Genomic DNA, 21,633 nt, shown 5'->3' on the forward strand with positions numbered 1-21,633 from the left:
TTCAAAGCTTATAAATTTTATAGAGAGAAGTGCCAGGGACAAAAGACTGTCTAGTACTTCAACTCCATAAATGCCACTGGTGTCATTGAGCTGGTGGGTATCCTTGGTCCTAGGCAAAATAAGATCCAAGACAGGTAGCTTCTAATACTTCAATATGAGAATATTTTACTGTTCTTGGTTTCTCAGCCCTGAACTATAAAATAGGTGTCAACTGCATTGGAAAAAGGTGTTTGTCCTTCTAGTTCTGTAAACAATGAGAAGAGATTTGATGTGAAATCACAGGAATCAATGAAGAAATGGGAGACTTTTGTAGGAAATGTTGTGTGCTGTATGCTAGTGTGTGAGGGAAGCTAATGAGAAATGAAACTACTAAATAAACTGGTGCATACCCTGCAAAGGGTAGTGCCAGCACAGTGCTTGAGCATTCTGGACAGGTTTTGCTTAAATTTGAGTTGATTCAGTCCATTTAAAGCTACCTTGGGTATGCCTGCCATAGCATAGGTTCATCCCATCACGTAACTGCAGAGAAGTTCAGTTCCATATAGGTAAGTATATAGGTAAGTAAACCACAGCAAACACCTGTGCTGTGAACAGACTGGACCATCAGGCACCATGGCAAAAATAACTGAGATATAGACTAGCATCCTAAATTTACATACTTCAATTTCTTGAGCAATAATCCACCAGAATGGATTCACATTTGGTAGAATTCCTTCAGATTGAAGTTATGCATACTTCATGGAGTTGAAAGGACTCTGGATAATTCTTTTTAGAAAACAGGATACTCCGTTATATAATTTATCAATTAAAAAACCAAGTCATGCTGTCTTCAGTGATCCAAGAAAAGATTTTGACTTCAGCAGGGCTGTTTAGAGGAAGAAGCAAACAGCAACTGGTTATAGTGGAGATTATGTTTTTTTGATGAAATGGAGCCCAAGAAATATGAAATATTTTTTGCAGATCAATTGTGTTTCGTACATCCACTCCTGTCACCTTTATCTTTCAATATTCACCTTCATTCTGTTGATACTTTACCTTTCCTGAGCTTGGTATTTCTTTATTAGTCACACATCACACTTGCATACTCTAGCTGTTAAATTCTTCTTCCCATTGTCAAGCGTTTAATTAAAATTGTATGGCTGTTGTATTGGTGTTGCAATGTAGCTGCTGAAACCAATAAAAAATACTGATATTCTGGAAGCTTTAATGACAGATTCAAAACCAATCTGTACCCCTAAGCTAATCTAAATTCCAACTTCACTGGAGCTAATTCCTATCTGTGCTATAGTACCTGAAAGAAAATAAATCACCCCTTGCATTACTGGTCCCAGAAAACATCAGTCTTAGCCAAACAGTAGAGTTGGGGCCATAACCAAGCGTGTCACTCACTGGAAGCAGAGAAAGACCTTGGAACCTGAGTGTGGCCTTCACCACACACCTTCTTCAGCTCAGTCTGCCTGCTGCAGAGCCTTTCAAAAGACAGTGCCAACTTTGATTTCCTGTTTCCAATTTGGTTTAGTCTTGCGTCTGTGTATGTCCAGGCACCAAGTTTGTTTAAGAGGTGATTCTCCTATCAGCAGACATTCATGCAACACAAGGAAAAAGGCAATGCCAAAAGGAGGGTTCTTGCTTTACTGGTATGATGCACACTCTGGAGAGCTTGCAGGAGTATGATGTGTGATGAAGGACCCTCTGGTCTCCCATATTTCACAGCACCACTTGTTGATATCTTCAGTAAGAAGACACACACCTCCATCTGGCTTGTGAGGATCCAGTGCAACTGAATGCTTTGTGGTTTTCTTGACCCCGCCTTGAGGTCCTGAGATCTTCAGACATAGCTAGCTAAGGTGATAAGATACAGAGCTTCTTTGAAGACTAAGAGATGCTATTTGCTTGAAATATTTCTGAAGCAACAAGCAATACCCTCCACTGAAAAACAGGATCGCCAGTACAAACTCAGAGTGGGGAAGTTAGCAAACAGATGGATATAATCAGAGCTGTTTTCTGTGCCCACCTTACTGAAGCACAGCACATGGGGAGTCCTCCACCATGGCAGCAAATGCAACATGGAGCAAAGCCAAGGATTCAGCCTGGGTGCTTCAAGACCATGTGCTCAAAGAGAAGCAGCAGCTAATTCTTCCTTCCTGTGGAGGAAGGCCAGCTCTCCTGGGCAGAGAGGTACAGGACTGAGTAATAAAATACGTTGCAAATACATCACAGAGTGAAATGATGCCTTAAAGATCTGCAGCTGCCCTCAAGAACCTCTGATACATCCCTGTTTGCTCTCTGCAAAGGGGAGTTTTATGGGCTCCCTGGAGAACCTGCCTGCCTTAGAGCCTGCAGGGACTGGTGGGAGGGCAGCATAAGGCAACAAGCCCTACACATAGGCACTGTGAGCAGATAGCTCACAGATAGATCCTGTGCAAACATTCCCCTGCTGCAGGCAGGGGGAATTCCTCTGCCTCCTGCCTGCAGTAGCCAGCAGAAGGCTGACTCAGAGGCAAAAAAGCAGATATGGGTGGGTGAGTTCAGACACTGGTGATGCTCCTGCAGATAAGTGTCCCAGTGCTGAGAAGTCCCAATTGCTTGGGAAGTCTTGAATAAGATCAACCTACTGCAGGTGGATAACCATCACCTCAACTTGCTGCAGTCAGCAGGAATGGATTCAGGCAGCATTAGCTCTCTAATAGCAACAAATCAAATCAAAAAAAAAGAGAGACAGAGAGAGACTAAATAACAGTGTGCCACACTTCCATGTGTTTTCGCAGGAAACACTTTCAAGTCCCAGACAGGTGACAAATGCCACAGCTGAAGGGCATCTGCCAGAAATAAAGAGTGAGAAGCACCTGAGTTTCTTGTGGATGTCTCACCAGTGTTACTGCAACCAGTCATGCTAGGGATGCTATACTGGGAAGCATTGCAGAAAGCTGACTAGAAAGCTGGCAGAAAATGCAAATGTACAGATGCAATTATTTGTCAGGCCAGAAGTTTCATTGTTCCAGTTCCTGCATGACTCTCTGATTAAGGCATAATATTGGTTTGTAGCTTCTGCCTTGGAGAGATGAAAGCACTAGGGTGAGATCAGCAGGTCTTAGAGGAACTTGTGACTTACAACCCTGTCCTGGCAGGGCCAGTCTCTTTCAGCTTGGAGATAGCTCTGTGGATTTGTCTGGAGAAGGAAATAATACTGATCTAATGTTGTACAAAAGCTGCAGATGAAGTGTCTGGTCACGAGAAGACCAGATGGTGTACTAATAAAGCCTATGTCTCCTTCAGAGCAAAGTAATGTAACCTGCTCCTCCTCCTCAGAAAGTCAGGGTTGAACAGATCTAGTCTTCACCTAAAATATGCAGCAGGTTCCTTTATGGGCATTACCAACAGCCAAAACTGCATAAGAAGGGTTCTTCATTAAACCTAAGCAGTACACCTGTATCTTTCCAGGAGATTTTTTTTTTCCAATCAAAAGGAAAAAAAGGGACTTGTTTCGCTTTCTCACTAGCTTCAGAAAAGGATGTTTTGATCCTCAACATTTGACACTGTCTCAGGCACCCAGCAAAAATGCCAAATTTCAGGAGGGAGCATCCTGGAGGGGCTGTAACTGTGTTTGGTCTGGGGCTGCTTTACTTCAGCCCAGATCCGTGACCACAGGCATCACCGAGTCCAGAACAGCCCCTCTGGTGGTAGCAGCTGCTGCAAGAGGAAAATCCTCTCAGAGCTCATTTGGCAGCACAAAACAGCTGGTGTGTGATAACCAAGCAGAGAAAAGGGTTAATAATACCAGCAGCCTTGCTCTACTGCTGCTGATGCACTTGGCTGGAGGAGCTGGGTCTTAGCTGGGTGCCCACGCGCTGCCTCTCACAGGGCACTCCAGCCTCAGCCCTGACCTTCCTTCTGCTGCATGAAAGTGGTTTCTTGCACTGGTGCCTCTTTGGACACCCTGCCAGCTGCAGTCAGGTCTCTCTGGAGTTTTCCTCAAATTCTCCTTGTTATGAGATTGCGGACATATACTTTCTCAGCTTTTCTCCCCAAAGTCCTTCAGTCTTTTTCAAGCATCTTGAAATTAAGGCCTCTTCTATACCCAGAAGAGTTTCTGGGACAGCTGTGTACCTCAGAGCAAGTAATACTGATCCTGGATACACAATTTGCACCAATAAGGTAACTTATATCACTTTCCTGAATGAAAAAAGTTTTAATGGTAACGGGCTTCTTTTGATATAATCATTTGCTGATGTTATTTTGCCAGTTATGTGAGTACATTTGTTTCATGCTCCCAGCTAGGTTGCAGAAAAGCAAAGCAGTCCTTGACAGTCACAGGACAATCACACAATCTGAGCATCATCTTTAAATTTTCCCTTGAGCACAGCGTTAAAGACCCATATTTGTTCTGTGTGAATTCTGAAAGCTAGGCCCACAGCAACCTAAACATTTCCGTATTGCTTGAAGGACAGAAGGGAGCAGGAGCTGCTCCAAGGCACTGATGGCTTTAGTCTGCTGGAAGTCCTAAGGATGGCCCTGAGCCTTTGGGGTGCCTCTCTCACATGCAGATGTAGCTTTATAAAAGCTGAACTGCCTTTTCAATATGCTCATAACATTACTGATACACTTGCAATGTGTTGTAGTAAGAGTGGGGACCTCTTCTCCTAGGTATTATTTTCAGACTTCTCCAACAATCATATAAAACTAGGAACTTAACTAAGTTCTCATCTAACTGATTTTCTTGTTTTGTTTGTTTGTTTTATTTTTTTTTATTTTGATGGCAGAAACTTTAAAATAAATTACCTTAAAAGGTAATGGGATAATATTCATGTGCCTGTGGGTTCCTCCCAAAATTTAGGCTTGGTTTCTGAATTACAGAATTTTTTTTTCTGAATGCATGCTTATTCCAAATGAAGCCATATCTTTCACTTAGTACATTTTCTGTGGTGAGCCCAACCATCCATCTAAAAAGCTGAATACTCTAATTCAGAGCATTCAAGATTTATTAATGTAGCTCTCCAATTGTAGTGCAGATAACAGTGCCTCTCTGTGAAAGCATTCAATTTAGAGATAAAATAGAAAAGAACTGTATTCTGCATTTCAGCATTGATATAATTTAAATGCCACAACAGTGCAATTCATTCTTGCATGCCTTTGGCTATCTGCCAATAAAAAATGTGGGGAGAACAGGAGGAGAAATTCTATATAAATAAAATATATTGAGAAAAGGGTAAGTTCAGGGGTAGGAGCTGGACCTATGGCCTGTGTACCTCACATTAAAGTTAGTTTGAATAAACTATTTTTACTTAACTCTAAATGTTATGACTCATGGGCAAAAAGAGATATATACCTGAACTTTAACAGGCCTGAGAAGGGTCTCATAAATATTAAAGTGGTGCACTTTGTGCAGGATACCTTGAAGTGAGTCTGGCCTTTTCCATATAGGGCAAGCATGTCTCAACTCTAGTTAAATGAGGGTTAGCAATTGTGTTTCCTTGAAAAGAAAAGATAGATTAAAAGTTTCTGTAGGAGCCTGTTTCCAGTATAACTCACTAATTCTCAAGTCAATGCTGTGGTCCAAAAGGAATGTTCAGTTCATCCGCAAGGTATTTCTGTCAAAACAATGAAACAGCTGTCAGTCTTCACCATCTGTTTTCTCATAGTAATTCTTTTTTTCCCTTGAATTCCTGTTTTATCAGTTTTTCAGGCTGTCCAGAGCCCTTGCTGGGTTCTGTAGTTTGTAAATGCTTTGTGCATTTCACTAGGGGAAACCCAAGTGCAATCATTTGAGGTTAGCAGATTTTTAGAGCACAAAATTAAAATGCCAAATATTTTGGCTACGTTGCAATGAGGATCGCAGCAGTGAGGATTGCTGTTTATTTTCGATTAGGAAAATAAACAGTAAAGTGACAAAATGAACAAATTCAGCTAAGGAGTTCTACTTGTTCTGATTGTTTCCTTTCTATAGTACCAGATGGCTGTCCTTTCCTAAGCTGTTAGGGTTACTACAGATATAGTGTTGAATTCTGTTTGGGAAAACACAAAGCAACATATTAAATAAAAATAGAAGAGCACCTGGTTGTTCCTGAATGTTTGTGCCCACAGCCAAGTGAAGCACCACAGAGAGTTGTGCCGGGTTATGGAGCAGCACTCTGGGGCCTTCATTGCCTGGAACCAGATCCAGGCTGGATGCGGCAAGGCAGCATGAGCATGCACTGATTTAAGCAAATCCGCACTGGTGTCACTAGCCTGCACCTGGGTCTGAGTGCTGCAGAAGCTCATGTCTCTGCTAGTTCAGGTATGTCTCCATCATGCTCCTTTTTGTGGCAGATATTCATGGTGGCCCCGAAACTGTGATATGTTTTACAGTGGTCATGGTCACGGTAAAGTTAGATTAAACATTTATATTTCAAACTATTTTTATTCTACATGAGTGAGTGTCATTACCTCTATAAATGTTTACAGCTTTTATTACTCTTCTTATGTTCTTGGCTGTAATATCTTCCATAGATTTAGACCACTTTCCTAATTAAAAGAAAAAAAAAATGTTCCTTGTTTCAGAGGTAGATAAATGCTGTCTTCCAAATACTTGAAATGTTTCTTTACTTTGAATTATGAAAGAGCTTGGAGCAGAAACACCCTTGTATAATTCCTTGCTTATTATCCTTGCTGTATCCTATTTTGTTCACTTATTCTCTAAGCAGTCCCAAGCTTTTCAAAGTTTCTTTGATGTGGGATCATTCTGCAACTTTATTATCCTATGTCTATCACTGTTTGTGCTCTCCCTTTCCAAACTCTCTTTAAACTATATCCTTTTGAGATAGGAAGCTCACAGCCGACATGCTGTTAGAGGCACGAGTGAGCATCTCGTTTAGCTTTAGACATCATCAGTTAAGAGTCTTCTGTCCTCTTCTATATACATCCCAAATTTTTGATCTTTTTCTGTGACCCTTAATCTGGTTTTAAAAAGTCTGTGTTATGGGTCACACACACAGGTCTTCTTTTGTGGCTGTATTAAATTTACAAACTAGTAATGTCAATGTGTCGGTCAAACCATTTCTTCCTTGTGCGTTACTTCGGATTTGTTCACATTTTGATATGGGCGCATCATATGTCTCCAAGCAGCCCTTTCATGTGCCTTCATCAGGACTCTTTTCAAGACTTGGTTGTTGCTTTTTCTAGTTTTGATTAATCTTTTTTTTTTTTTCTCTATTCATCTCAGATCATAAATAAATATAATTAGTACCACAAGCTTCAGTCTGGACTTTGGCACACTAGAGAGCAACCTCCGATCATACTGAGAATGACCCTTCATTGATGCAACTGTTCCTATAGCATTTGCAAGCCACACCACTACTCATCTGTCCCTTGATGATTTATTCAATCTCTTATACACAACCTTGCCAGTGGCTTTCTGAAAATACTACTGAATTATGTTAGCTGGCTCTGTTTTCACTCCCTATTTTATAGGGTGGTGAAATGTGGACTGGCCCCTCTGAATTCCTCTGTCTTGGCACAGGTTACGTAGGAAGAAAAATTATAGGAATCACAGTTGTGAACAATTAATTTTCATTTTGTTCCTCTTAGTCAATAAAAAGACAGCTGAAGAAATCTTCCCTGCAATTCTATTTGATTTCTGCCTTTCTTGTTGACTGATTCTCACTTCTAAAACCTTCACTTTCCCTATCTTAACTTAAATTATATCAACGCTAGCTATCATTGAAGTCAGACATTCTTTGAAACTTCAGGCTGATGAACGGAGACAGGAAACAGCTGAGCAACAGACACTAAAACTACTGGTATCAACTTTAAGAAGAAGCATTTAGAAAGGAGGATATAACTACTTTACAAATGCATTTACCATTACTTTATTCTTCTCTGAACTCCCTAAAAAGAAAGTAACATCACTCTTTGATCTTAAAGACTGCAACAAGTTGATGGCTGTTTCCTTGCTTATTGTAAGAGCAAAAATGTTTTATTCTTTCTCATCATATTTATACTGGATTGCCTTGTAAATTACAGAATAAAGCAGCTTCTATTAAAAGGAAAGAACACTTATCTTCAAAAGTCAAGAAAGGACAAGATGTCATGAAAATTCAATGAAGCCATTAACACTGCCTATGGCTCAGGAAGTCCCCAATCTGCAAAATGCTGCAGACTGGGTAAATAACCTTATATTTTTGTAGTTACATACTCTTTCTTTTCTTTCCTTGGTATCTGGTATTGATAACTGCTGAAGATAAGATCCTGGACTGAGCATATCTTTAGTCAGACCCTGTAAAGTTCCTCAGTGTTTGTTTCTTCTTTCGTAAATCTTTCTCTTTTACAAAGACCCCATCATGGTGGCAGACTCCCGAGGCTGCCATTTAATAATACGCCCAATGCCCCCACAGTTGCAGCCCCATTCTTGTCCATAAGTAAATCTTATCCATCACGCAGATACTTGCAGCTGTTTCCTCTGCATGCCCCAGGGATGGGTCTTGCAGAGCTTGAGAGATTTATGGTCCTTGAGGAGTTTATGGTCCACCCCTGGGGCAGCCAAGGCATCTGGCGCATGCTGCTCAGCTCTGTGGGGTCCAGCAGGTAATTGCTAATAATTCTCAGATTAAAAAAAAAAAAAAAAAAGACTAGAACTGCCCGGGTTCAGAGATAGCTCTCACTCCTAATAACCAAGCTGCTGGGTGTGATTACTCCAGTCAGAAGAGTGCTTGAGGAAAATAGTCTGGATAATGTCTATATAAACAAACTTACTAGTGAAAACAACAAAATATAAAAAATTACACATTTTCTGTGTCATCCTGAGCAGCTGAGTGTTATTGTCATGGGCAAAATCATTCAGAAGGGAGTAAGCTGAATGCAAATTCTGTGTTTTGTGATTTCTGAAGATACTAAGATTCTCAAGTCCCAAGGCCAGTAGAGATGTGCTGCAGGCAAGCACAGGGTCACAAAAGCAGTCAAAAAGCTGGTAATTCAATATTTTAATTTTCTAGTTCTCCTTCCAGGTTTGTAGATTTGTGGTAAAACTGGCCTTCCTTTTTTCATTTCTGACCCTTGGAACAGCTAAGCCATGGGGCTGATGAAGGGGCAAAGCGTGCTCAGTGGGGTTCAAACTGCCACAGCCAGCCTTTTTTTGGTGTTGTTCTCCCAAGTACCCCTTAGAGGGGACATTACTGCTTGCCATGGTTTTTGTGGGGTCCTGCTATCCTTGTGAATGAAGAAAGGGCAATTACTCAATGGTGACACATCTCTGTTTTCAGGAAAATCTAGGTTTGCTAAGGAAAAAGCAGTGTGATTCACCTCTTTTTTTTTTGTACGACAATCAGCTCTTTTCTCTTCTGCTGTATATAACAGCCCAGGAACTGAAGCTGATTTACAATTATCATCTGGTCATTTTCTCTTGAACAAGCTTTCCTAGAAAGGGAGGCATTTTAAAATAGGATATTGTTGCTTTGTAAAATCATCTAATAAAGATTATAGAAGCCATATTTGGCATTTTTGAAGTATGATATCCTTAACCATCTGTTTGGGCAAAGATGGGCTGAAGTAAAAGATGGTGAGAAAGTCCTTTTAATTAAAATGATCAATTACTAGCATGTGTGATAGTCTGAAACTGATTAACGTTCTTAATGAATTACGTTAATCTGTTTGTGGATTTCTTTTTAAGGCTCCTGTGGGTATACATTATCAATACCTTCATTTGCTAAAGCAAATTGTTATTCTTGTCTTTGCTAGGAATTTTTATCCAGGTAGCATCATTTTAGATGTTAGGAATTTAAGGTTGCTTAATCACAAGCAAGAGGTTTCACCAATTATCACCAAAAACAACCTTACCAGGAAGGAAAGGTGTAGCATGAGAGAGCAGTAATTGGAGAAGTCAGAAATGGCTTCTGATAAACATTATAATCACTGGTTAGTTGATGCTGGTGGGTATCACCCTTTAAAAGAACACAATATACATCTCAATTTATGACTGACGTTAAAATCCTCCTGCCCTGGTGGGCCGGGTTCCCTTGCCACAGCTCTGGTCTTTCCTGTTGTATGTTTGGCCTCCCATAGGACTGCAGCACCTGTGTCCCCTGCACCTCCTGCTGGGCATCCACGGGCAGCAGGACGTGTGGAGGGATGGGGGCTTTTGAAGCTACAAGATGATGAGCCATTTTGCTGGTGAAGCTCTGGTGCAGATGGGCACATGCTGAGCTCTTGCCAACTCTGTGACTGGTCTCTTCGGCAGCCAACATGCAAGCCCTGCTCCCCAGGCTCAGCGGGTCAACAGATAGTTCAGGCTTTTACCATGAACAATCCACACAGGAAAATGTGCTGAACTGTGTTTGCCTACTATAAACATTAAAGGCTGAACCACTTTTGCCATTACGTATGTCCATTATCCCAAGCAACAGATTCCAAAGCACATTCCTCCATCCCTAGGGCCATCTTACATCAGATGCAGGTGTCTGAGAAGTCCTGGCCATTTGTCAAAAGAGCTGGAAGAAGCTCCTGCTTCTTCATTTAAGCTCCATTTCAACTCAAACTTTGCTTGTGGCACTGTGCTCCTTACCAGTGCAGACATGGTCCCTGCCTTGACATCACCTCAGATCCTCCTCACCTTCCCTGGAGGGAGAAAAAAATAAAACCAGTTGCACTGCCAACATGTCACTGTGCTTCCTAGGGCCTTTCCAATACAGACTGGTGATATCTGGTTATCCAGTGTGCCTTCTGGGCATTGTGGAGATTTGGATATGGAAAGAAATGTTAATTCTTCACAGAATCCAAAAAGTAGAAGGTCCCTCTTCCTCATGTCTCTAACCCAAAGCCCTCACACAGGTGTTTTCTGCAATCTTGGCTGCAGGGGAAACTGGTTCTGCCAAGTCCATTGGGAAGCCTTTGGCATTAGATATTTGTTTTCTACTCCAGAACATGGACTTAGTGTCCCACACACTTATCTGATCAGCCCTGCTAGTTTTCTCTTGGTGTGGAGGGTGCCTTTGGCTGGAACATCCTCCCAGCAGTTGTCTGTGTTATGAGGAAATTAAGCAGTATTACATAGTGAAAAGCAAGCTTTTTTCTTTTTTTTTTTCCCCCTAAGTTCTCCATGTTCATCAAGTTTGCAAGCTTAGGGCAAGATTAATTAAAATCAATGGAGCAAAGCAAATTAAGCACTTAAAAGTGCTCCTTGGGGGCTATCAAAACTTGAATAAATCAAAATAAATATTCAAATGTCTGAGGCTTGTTATGAGACTATTTTATCATTCAGCCCATTCACTCTCCCTCTCTTTCACTTATTTCTTTATCTGCTCTTCACAGGGCTCATTGGATGTTCTTTCCTCAGTGTCTCACACCAGCATCTCTATTGCAAGCTCAGGACTCTGCTCCCACACATCTAAAATAAAAATCACATTCCATACAGACCAGTCTACCAAGTTTTGCTCATATTAGTAGACCTTACTGAGATATAAATATTACTGTTCAAGTTAATGGGATGATCTGTGATGCAAAAACAGTTCTAAGTAGGGATCACAGGATGAGTATCTACATTTTTTTCACTAGAAAAAGCACAATTTTCTGCTGTGTATGGAAGATTTTAAGAAAAGCTCCAATCACTTGCAGGGGACTCCAGTTCTCTTCCTTACAGAGGCCCAGATTAGACTCAGGATCTCAACTAGCAGTGATATTGCATGATAGGTGGGAAACAGTTACCTGCAGCCCAAACTCTAGGTAACTTCTTGTTATTGCTGTGATATCAGATAACAAGTCAACACATATTTCAGAGTACCACGTAAGAGTTGACACTTTGGATTCCCCCATCCCTTTAAATCACTTTCTTAGTTCTCTCCCTTTGTTTAGAGATTGGAGTGTCTCTGAAGGGTGCTAGATTTGCATGAGCAAGAATGAAAACTTATTTTAAGATTTCTTTGCATCCTGAGTATGAGAGAAATTTTTACCCACAAAACTATTAGTGTTCTGGTTCCTATAATAATCTTGTAGCCCTTAAACTCACCATTTAATTTGAAAGATATTCTTTTTGTTTGTTGTTGTTTTTTTCTCTGTTAACATTAAATGTATGACATTTTGCTCAGCTAAATGTGGACCATACTCTAAAATCAAAGTGAGTTGAGCAGAACGTACTTCCAAGTGTGCGCAAGTGTTGGGCACAGACATACTTCACTGTGAGGATTCTATATGTTTTTTGTCCCTACAAACATTGGATGAATTTCTCTTTTTCAAATGAAAGCATCTAAAAGTATGAGATGCAATTTCGTATGTGAAGGTTGCATAGAGGATAAACCCAGAGTTATCTGTAGCTCAGGTAATACATATCCTGAATTCTCATAGAGAGCTACCAGTCTAAAAGCTTCAGCTCAAAGGTCAATGATTAACATGTAGTCAACTTGCAAATTTTGTCACAGGCCAGCCAAGGTAACACAAGTGCTTCCAACAACTGAGCAGATCTGAGTCAGTTGCTGAATGTTTTGCAGATATAGTTAACAGAGAAAAGTAACTGATTTAGAAGAAAATCTTTTCAATTGCAAATTGCACAGCTGTTACTCTACTTGCAGAGCTTTTTGCTAGGAAGGAGAACAAATTGGTGAAGAAGGTGGATGCTTGCAAGTTTTCAGTCACTGAAATTCTGAAGAATACTGAATCTAAATCTTCAGAGATCTTTTTCTGTAATTGTCTGTACAAATTATTTCAAGGGGAATTGCTTGCAAAGAATACCTTTGTTAGCTGCCCGCATGGGAGAAAAAAACAGGTTTTTTTCCTGTTCTTAATGCTTGTAAAACACAGGATGCTATAAAAGGAGCAATTTGCCTAGATATATTTTTGTTTTAGGAACTAACAAACAAACATCTATTATTTCTAAAGAGCCATTTCATGGATCTTGTATTGGCATGTTACCCTAAAACGAACTCAGCTGGATTGGGAGGCACATATTGAGGATTTTTATTTCTGGGGTTTGTATTTATTCTAGCTATTAGAAATTGGTCAAACATTAGCAAAAATCTCTTTTGACCAATATGTACTTTCAAGTAGCTAATTCACTTTGGGCTGACTTGCACCCAATGTTTGCTTTTCATAAACATTTAAATGATGAAGCTTTATTGGCACAGATGTTCACAGCAAGTGGATTTATTAATATTCCATGGTTTCAAATAGTGATTAAAGGCCCCAGCTGAGCCTGGAGGATCACAGAGCCAGTTACACATGTAGAAGCTTTCCCTGCCTTAGAGTTGGGGCTCAAGACAGAAAACAACAGGAAAGAGGAAAACTTTATATCCCTGCTGCAGTTACAGTGAATGGAGGCACAGAACTATTAGGGCATTCCAGTAGCACTAGTGCATGGTTGACTGCAAGCCTGACAGCATTTGCCACTAAGTCCCTAGTTGGCTGGGGGCCTGGGTGATTTGCCTTCAGTGGTGCGTGGCCTAGGAAAGGGTAGAAGTCCTGGGCAAATAACCTGCAAATCAGACAGGTGAGCTGAACACAATGTGCTACCATTGTTAGCTTTTCATAGTGACACGGGTGAGCATTTGTGCAAAATGCTTTTAAAATATTCCAGTCTGAAGCAGAAGTATGATTCCATGTGTGCCCTAATGAGGGTAGAATAGTCCTAGATGATTTATCTGATTTTCTTTACCTTTGTCAAGAATTGCTCCACCTTCTTCCCTCACCAGTTACTGACCAGCCTACTTCAAGTCGCACACTCTTACCTCTTGTTCATTTAGATATTTGGGCTTCTAGGCACTCTTTCAAGCTGTGGAAACTCTCCAAACAACCCTCTGGGAGATGTACAACCTGGTAGCTCCTGAACCCTGAAAGCAAACAGACCTGTTGCACAAGCTTCTAACACAGCTGCTTAGTCTTTTGGACAAAATAAAATAAGCCTAATTAACGAAACACAATAAACAACTGTGAAATGCTTGTTCACATAATGCTTTCCTTTGGTTTTCCATGTCTTGGCAATGTATCTTGAAAGTTCAGTGGCATCCAGATGTCAAAGACCTCCATCCTGTAATTCATGGCTTCATTTTTAAGCCTAGAGTGCTTACCTTTCCCTTGTAAAGAGATTCCTTCTCCGCTTCCTGGTCCCAGAGTTAAAATAGGTTACTGAGGCTAAAACAAAACCCATGCATTTCTTTCTCCCTATGCTCCCTCCAAAACTTCCTTTATCCTTGTGCTTCTTTCTCAATTTTTAATGTTGACACAAACATTTGGCTGCTTATTCTGGAAAAATCCTAATTTCGCCAATTTCAATCCTCAGTCATTTGTAGAGAAGCTGAGGAAAACTGTTTCCATCTAGGAAGATTTGCCCTTCTGCTATCTACAGTCAAGGTCTACTGAAGCAATACAAATATCAAGTTATGTGTTTGCAGATGGACAGAGCCGTCGTTGTCTCACCTAGTAACAAGGAGTATGAAGCAAAAAAAAGTTTCAGCATAAATATTTTAATCATAAAAATGATTACTAAGTTATATACTGACAGCATCTTCAGATCCTCCAGTTGACCAGCTACAGATAGCTCAAGGGGCAACTTTTGTCACAAGGATGTTGCAAAAGGAGAGTCTCTGGATTTGTCACTCCATGATTTCTGGATTTGTTTCTCTCTTTCCATTGAGGCTTAGGCAACAGGCTTAGATGGGACACTCAACTCCTGAATACCACGTTAGGCGAGATGGATCTCACTGAACAAAGTAGTTCATACTGGAGTTCTCTCTTCTACCAAGATCAACACATAGCTCTGTTTTCTGCTAAGCTGGGGCAGCTACTCATAAAAATCTATTTTGAAGAAACACGTAGGGCCTGTTTGGTCAGATTCAGATGCCTTCCACAAAACCTTGGAAAGTTGGAGATGATGAAACAAGTAACAGCCTGTGCAGCAGGAAAACAGATGTTGTTTGAAAGGTCAACTATCCAAAAGGCAGAAACTATTGAAATGCAGTTTATCTCCCCAGCCCTGACATTAGAAGATACCTTTGAAAGCACCTAGTTGTCTGATAAGAAACAGACAAAAGAATATTGAAACAGTATTTTCTGGGATTTTTTTAATCCTGCTTCTCTGCTTGTGAAGGTTTTGTATGAGAATAAATCGTATGTATTTTAAACAAGCTGTTATCCATCAACTGGAAAGGAGAAGAAGAGAAATATGGAAGAGTCCAAGTCCAGATGGATTCCTTGGCAAAACTGGCACCTCTGAGAGCAAAGAGCACCAACAAAGAGAGGAAATCACCTGGAAAGCACGAGAAGAGAGCAGAGCTCCAAGGACAGAGCTCAAAGGGTGGTGATCAGTGGCGCAGAGTTAGTTGCGGGCCTGTAGCTAGCGGTGTCCCCCAGGGGTCAGTCCTTGGTCCAGTCCTGTTCAATTTATTCATCAATGACCTGGATCAAGGGACAGAGCACTCCTCAGCAAGTTTGCTGATGATACCAAACTGGGAGGAGTAGCTGATACCCCAGAGGGCTGCGCTGCCATCCAGAGAGACCTGGACAGACTGGACAACTGGGCGGTGAAAAACCTCATGAAATTCAACAAGGCCAAGTGCAAGGTCCTGCACCTGGGGAGGAACAACCCCAGACACCAGTACAGGCTGGCGACTGACCTTCTGCAGAGAAGGACCTGGTCATCATGGTGGATGACAGGTTGACCATGAGGCAGCAGTGTGCCCTTATGGCCAAGAAGACCAATGGGATCCTGGGGTGCGTTAAGAAGAGCGTCTCCAGCAGGTCGAGGGAGGTGATCCTGCCCCTCTACTCAGCCCTGGTGAGGCCGCATCTGGAGTATTGTGTCCAGTTCTGGGCTCCACAGTACAAGAGGGATGTGGAGCTGCTGGAGAGAGTCCAGCGCAGGGCCACAAGGATAATCAGGGGCCTGGAACATCTGCCCTATGAGGAGAGGCTGAGGGAGCTGGGCCTGTTCAGCCTGGAGAAGAGAAGGCAGAGAGGGGACCTGACGAGTGTATATAAGGACTGCCTGAGGGAGGCAGTGAGGAAGATGGGGCTGGCCTCTTTTCAGTGGCAACCAGCAATAGGACAAGAGGAAATGGCCACAAACTGACACACCAAAAGTTCCACAGGAACTTAAGGAAAGATTTCTTAACAGTGAGGGTGACGGGGCACTGGAACAGAGAGGTTATGGAGTCTCCTTCTCTGGATATCTTCAAAATGCCCTTGGATGCAATCATGTGTCACATGCTGTAGGTGATCCTGCATGTGCAAGGGCTTGGACTAGATGATCTCTAAAGGTCCCTTCCAACCTTAAGGATTCTATGATTTTATGATTCTGTGACAGCGAGGAACTTTGCACATATTCTCGTAACTCAGTCTTAGTCAAGGGTTACATGCAGGCAACGGCGATAACCACGCCACAGCAGTGTAACTAGGACAGCCCCCCTCCCCACACATGCATGTGATGGAGATCAGGTTAGCCATCGCCATCTGCAAAAATCAATCACAGATCTTACTGGTTTAGAAACTCTGCATTGCCCTCAGCAGAATGCTTGCTTTTAACAACTTCATTCAGATCTGGAAAAATCCTTTCTTACCAAGAAAATCAGAAAATCTTAAAGTTACAATGCTCTGGTGTTGTTCAAAAGCCAGGGTGCTCTGATAACTGTACGAATTCCCCCCTCCATCTACCTTTAAATGAAACTCTGTCTATGCTGCTGTTCTGTTTCCCTGGTTACGGTGACTTTCTGTTATTCAGGGGTGAATTTCTGATGTTAAACACAGTGTCTTATTGCTTTGTGCCATGGTAAAGGTTAGAGGGGATGGCTCAGCTATTGTCTGAATAAAAATAACACATTCTTGTTAACTTATACAAAAATAACAGCACTTTTGTCATGTGCATTGCTGTATTTTTAAAACAATTACATAAGTACTTAATCAATAGAGGAGTGGAATTGAGGAAAAGTCATTGTGTTTGGTTAGCAAAGATATGGTTTTTATATTAGATTTGTTTCATTTTAGATTTATATCTTTGCAATTTTAAACAAAGGCAATTTAGTTATTCTGAATATGTAGGAAAATTTTAGGAGGTCATAAGGTTCCTTTTTATTGCTTCTTCAGCTTATCAACCCACGTCATTTAACACAGGAGACTTGTTCTTATGAGCATGAGAGTAAATGGGAACCAGCAACTGATTCCCAAAAACGGCAACTCTGTTCCAACAGTTTCATTTGAAAAAATTGTCAGGAGTGCAAAGATGCTGCACCTACTCTGCAGATTGTGGAGTTCACTGTGGTTTTCTTACAGGTGTCACTCCTGCAGGTCTTGAATTCAGCAGTTTGGCTCTATGACTATGACAATTATTTGGGAACATATTTGGCAATTATGTGGGAACAACTGTGATAAATTACTGGGAATTCCAAACAAATTATTACCTCATGAGAAACCTTAAGAGGGCATGATCAAGGTAAAAATAATAAATGGGACATATGAGTGGTGTCAGCTTTTTTACCATCATTACTGTAGTTTGGGATGGTTAGAAAACAGCCAGGTTCCCCTTGACCAGCAGTGCAGAAGCAGTGGTGGCAGCTTGCGTAACTAAGTGCTCTCTCATATTTCTGCTTCCACACTACTTTCTCTTCCTGTACGGATATGGATGCAAGGATTTTTCTTGCTCACAGGCTGCCACTTGGACTGTCCTGTTTTAGAAAACTACAGCTGAAAACATTGCAAAATTCATTACTCCTTCCCATTCACACTGTATGTTTAACATTGCCTTTCATTCCACTTGGACAATGAAAATTGATTACACACCCGGTTCTACAGTGTCTACGCTGACACTGAAGGAGAAAATTCGGATTTAAGCATCCTGAAATGTTGTTTGCACTGTGTGGAAAAAATATCGCTATACTTCCATTATAACGTTGCTTTGACATTAATTTGCCTTTTAACGTGCTTTGTTAATTTGCCTTTTTTTTTTACAGATATTCCTACTGTGTAAAAGGCAAAAGGCAGTTTATTATGAATTCTAACAAATCATGCTATGTAATTACATGAAAGAAAGCTTCAGTAGTATCAAATACTATATGATGTGTTGCCCTAAAACAAGGTCATTATGTGTAAGCAGTGAAATTGCCTATTATATCAAACCAGGGATAACTTTTGGATTCCAGTGACAGTCTGATCTTGTCTTTGGCAACTGATATCCTGTACAGAAGAAGCATAAATGATGATGAATAGGTCTTCAAAGGTTATGAGCTCATTGAATTAGAAAACATCTTTATTTTTCCAAATCCACATCATTGACTAATGGTTGTTTATTTCTAGGCTCAAGCGAAAATATCCCATCCAGAAATCACTCAGAAGATTTTGCACATGATTGGATCATGAGCTGAAAATCTTTCATCAATAGATGGCTCCTCTTTCCTAAGCAAAGGGCTAATTTCTCAGAACATAACACATGGTGAAAGGTCATTTGCCCATCCCAGCATTGAACGCAAAGTCCCTGGCTGGCACTGTATTTTGGCTTTCTCAACAGAAAATTAAGCACGGACACATGGGGAAATAGAATCCCCCCCTTTCCTCCCAGCTCTGATGGAGACCAATATTAGGTTACTGGAGAAGCCAGTACTGCCAATGCATGATGCCATATGCCTTGTAAATAGAAAGCACTGATTTCTAGGGCTGTCTGTTGGATATTTCTACGTGGTGAGACTATAATAACATATTCCTTCACAGTCTGGTAAGCTCTTATCCACCTCCTGCTGAAGACACATTTTTGACAGCATCTAGGACTCTGACTTGGGTTTCCCTAAGACTACACATCTAAGCTGTCACTTTCTGCTTGTCAACATCAAGTATACATCATCTGGCCCTGTAAGCAACTCAGGATAATCAGTTAGACTTGCCATATAAAGCAAGAGCTATCATGAGCTTTCAGTTTAGCTTTGCATGGTATCCAACAAAATATCCTATGGAGTCTTCTACATAACAAGATTTTTAGCCTGATTTCCTTTAGAAATGATGTATATGTGATTATGCTGTATTTCTATCTGTCAGTTCCTTCTTGGATTTTTTTTCAGTGGCATTTTTCAATCATATTTAATAAAAGAGAATAAACTCAAGCTTCCTAAAAGGTTCAGGAAAATCACTGAAAAGCTTGAGGAAAGAGTCCCAAATTAGAGTTTTCGCTGAAAGAAAAATGGCTACAAGCGCTCCATGATTATTTGTTCAGCTTGACCTTCTGGTTAGTTGATAAGAGTCTATGTACTGTCAAGGCAATGAACACACGTGAAGGCCAGAACCAGTTAGAGCATCAGCTGCTTTTTACCTGGCCATCAACTGGGAGATAGGGAAGTGAGAAGATACAGATACAGTGGGAAACAGAAGAAAGTTACTGACGTGCTGTATTTGAGAGCCATAGAAATTGACTAGATGTGCTGTTCCCAGAAAAAGCTTTTTAACCTGTGTTGTAATGTCATGCATTCATCACCGGACTAAATCCTAACCTATATTTTTATTTTTCAACACCCCTACTCATGTTCACTCAGCACTCACTCACTTTGCAACAAATGCATTTGTATGATAATTGCCATAAAACCTGCACTGCTGTTTTAAAGTATTCTCAGATCATCTTCTTAGGCATCTCTATGCCTATCCTTTGTGCTGAATTGCCTGTACTCAGAATTCTTCCAGGACATTGTTACTGAAAGTACTGCCCGCATACAATATGTCAGTAAAACTTCAAGGCTAATAATATTTAGTTTGAAATGGTTGAACATCAACATGATTTACAGAGTATATTTTAATTATCTTGAACAAACAGTTATGATTTCAATTCTGTAACTGCGGAAATGAGAAGAATGGGCAGGCAGGAAAGAATAAATCACAGAATCACCTGGGTGAGAATGATAATACCTAGGTTAAATACAGGCTGTGGGAGCAGAACCCTGGAAAATGCCAAATAGTGAGCTGCCTTCCAAGAAGATTAATTTTAAGGATGCTATTTTGCTGTTCAGTTTGAAATGAAACTTCCCAGTTTTCTTAAAAATGAGCCATGATACTACCATGATATTTTCATTTACTACTTTACTTACTTTTTGCTGCTTTTGAGAAGTAACCTCTTATTGCCATAATGCTTTTTACTGTATATCCCATATAACTCCATCTCCCTCTGTCTTTATTTTATGAGTCTTCTCTGCCACTCTCCAGCAGAACCTCCTCCATTAATGGAGTCTCTTATGCCTCCCTCCTTCCCTTCTTTTTCATTCCCTTCCTTCATGTAGGGCCCTCCTGAGTATTCATTTTTATCATCTTCTCTGTATACAATGAGAGATAAAGAGAAATCTAAGCAAACAAACGTGGAAGTATCTTCATACCCCATTATCTTCTTATTACCACCACATATTTGCTTGCCTTCCCTTTAGTGTCTCTTGTGTGTTCATGAATTTTGTGTCTTGTCTAGTAAACTACTGTGTCTTTACCTTTAAATGTTCTATGACAAGTTATGTATGTGAGATCATGCTCCATACTGGCAACTACTATGTATTTCGCAATTTCTGAATTTAGTGAATCAACACCAGGGAAAAACATTATTTCTCTATTCCCCACACAGTGTATTTAGATTTTGCTGCTTAATCAAGTGACGCTTAGCTCATCTGAACTGACTTATGTAAAATTTTCAGTTGTCAATTCCTGCATTCTAATCAACAACTTAATAACATGCAGTAAATAGTCATCATGCTTAATCTCAGCAGCAAGCCACACACTGATGCAGCTGCCTTAAATTCAAGGACAAAGCTTCTTCTGTATCCTTGTTGCGCCAGAGGCTAATTTTCATTTTCCTTGTCAGCCAGGAAGAAAGTTAGTCATGGAGTGCAGTAGATGTGTAAATTTGGGTTTACTTTTTAATGAAATAGCAAATTTGGTGCTTGTTCACATTTTCTGGACAGAAAAAGATGGTACCCAGAGGTAGTTGAACGGATGCTTGAGAAAGAGGCTATAATTCAGTAAGCTCATGAGCTGCAGGACATTTGGGCAGGAGTGTGTTTGAAAATTGCTAATGTGAGTAACTTAAGGGTGACTTGTAAAGCTGAATTATCTCTTATCTTCATTAGATGTCACAAATAGGAAAACTATACCATATTCCTGCCTGAAAACATATTATGTGACTGTTCCTTTTATTTATATATTAACTGAAACACCCATGTGGAAATATTACATACTTTTTGTAAGGAACACATAGCTCTCAAATTTGTTCAAAGTTTTCATATGCCTCTTTATAAGAGCAGGGTGTCCTGAGGAATAAATTCACCAGACTGATATGTTGACTACACCAGAATATACTTTTATGTGTTATATCATAATGGGGTGATTGGGCCAGTAACATTCCACTAAATAACATTTTCTACTGTAAATCTTTCATTAAGTCTGCAGGGCTAGATTTAGCATTGCAATAAACATACATCATACATATATCACAGGTAGTGAGTTCTGTGTGTGCTTCTACATACATCCCATAAGCAAAAATAGTACCTGTAGTAACCAGAAGTTCCACATCTGTTCATGGTATGGCTTTGAGTATGGTTGTTACTTGAATTCTGTCTTTATTTTTCTAATTCGAATTTAGAGTTGAAATCATCACGTTATGGTTGATAACTGAAAGCAGTTTGACAAGCTGGGTGGCACAATTTGTTACTGAGATAAATAATTTCTTCCAGATGG

The 21,633-nt window shown here is 40.5% G+C and overlaps 1 protein-coding gene across 3 annotated transcripts in view; it reads left to right on the forward strand.

Moving 5' to 3' along the window:
• The window catches only part of LHFPL3 (LHFPL tetraspan subfamily member 3), a 240,326-nt gene that overhangs the window by 120,073 nt on the left and 98,620 nt on the right, over positions 1–21,633 (forward strand). The window lies entirely within an intron of this gene.

Source organism: Tinamus guttatus, unplaced genomic scaffold (assembly GCF_059628265.1).
Source record: "Tinamus guttatus ecotype Peru unplaced genomic scaffold, ASM5962826v1 Tinamus_guttatus_pri_ptg000489l, whole genome shotgun sequence".
Classification (NCBI taxonomy): domain Eukaryota; kingdom Metazoa; phylum Chordata; class Aves; order Tinamiformes; family Tinamidae; genus Tinamus; species Tinamus guttatus.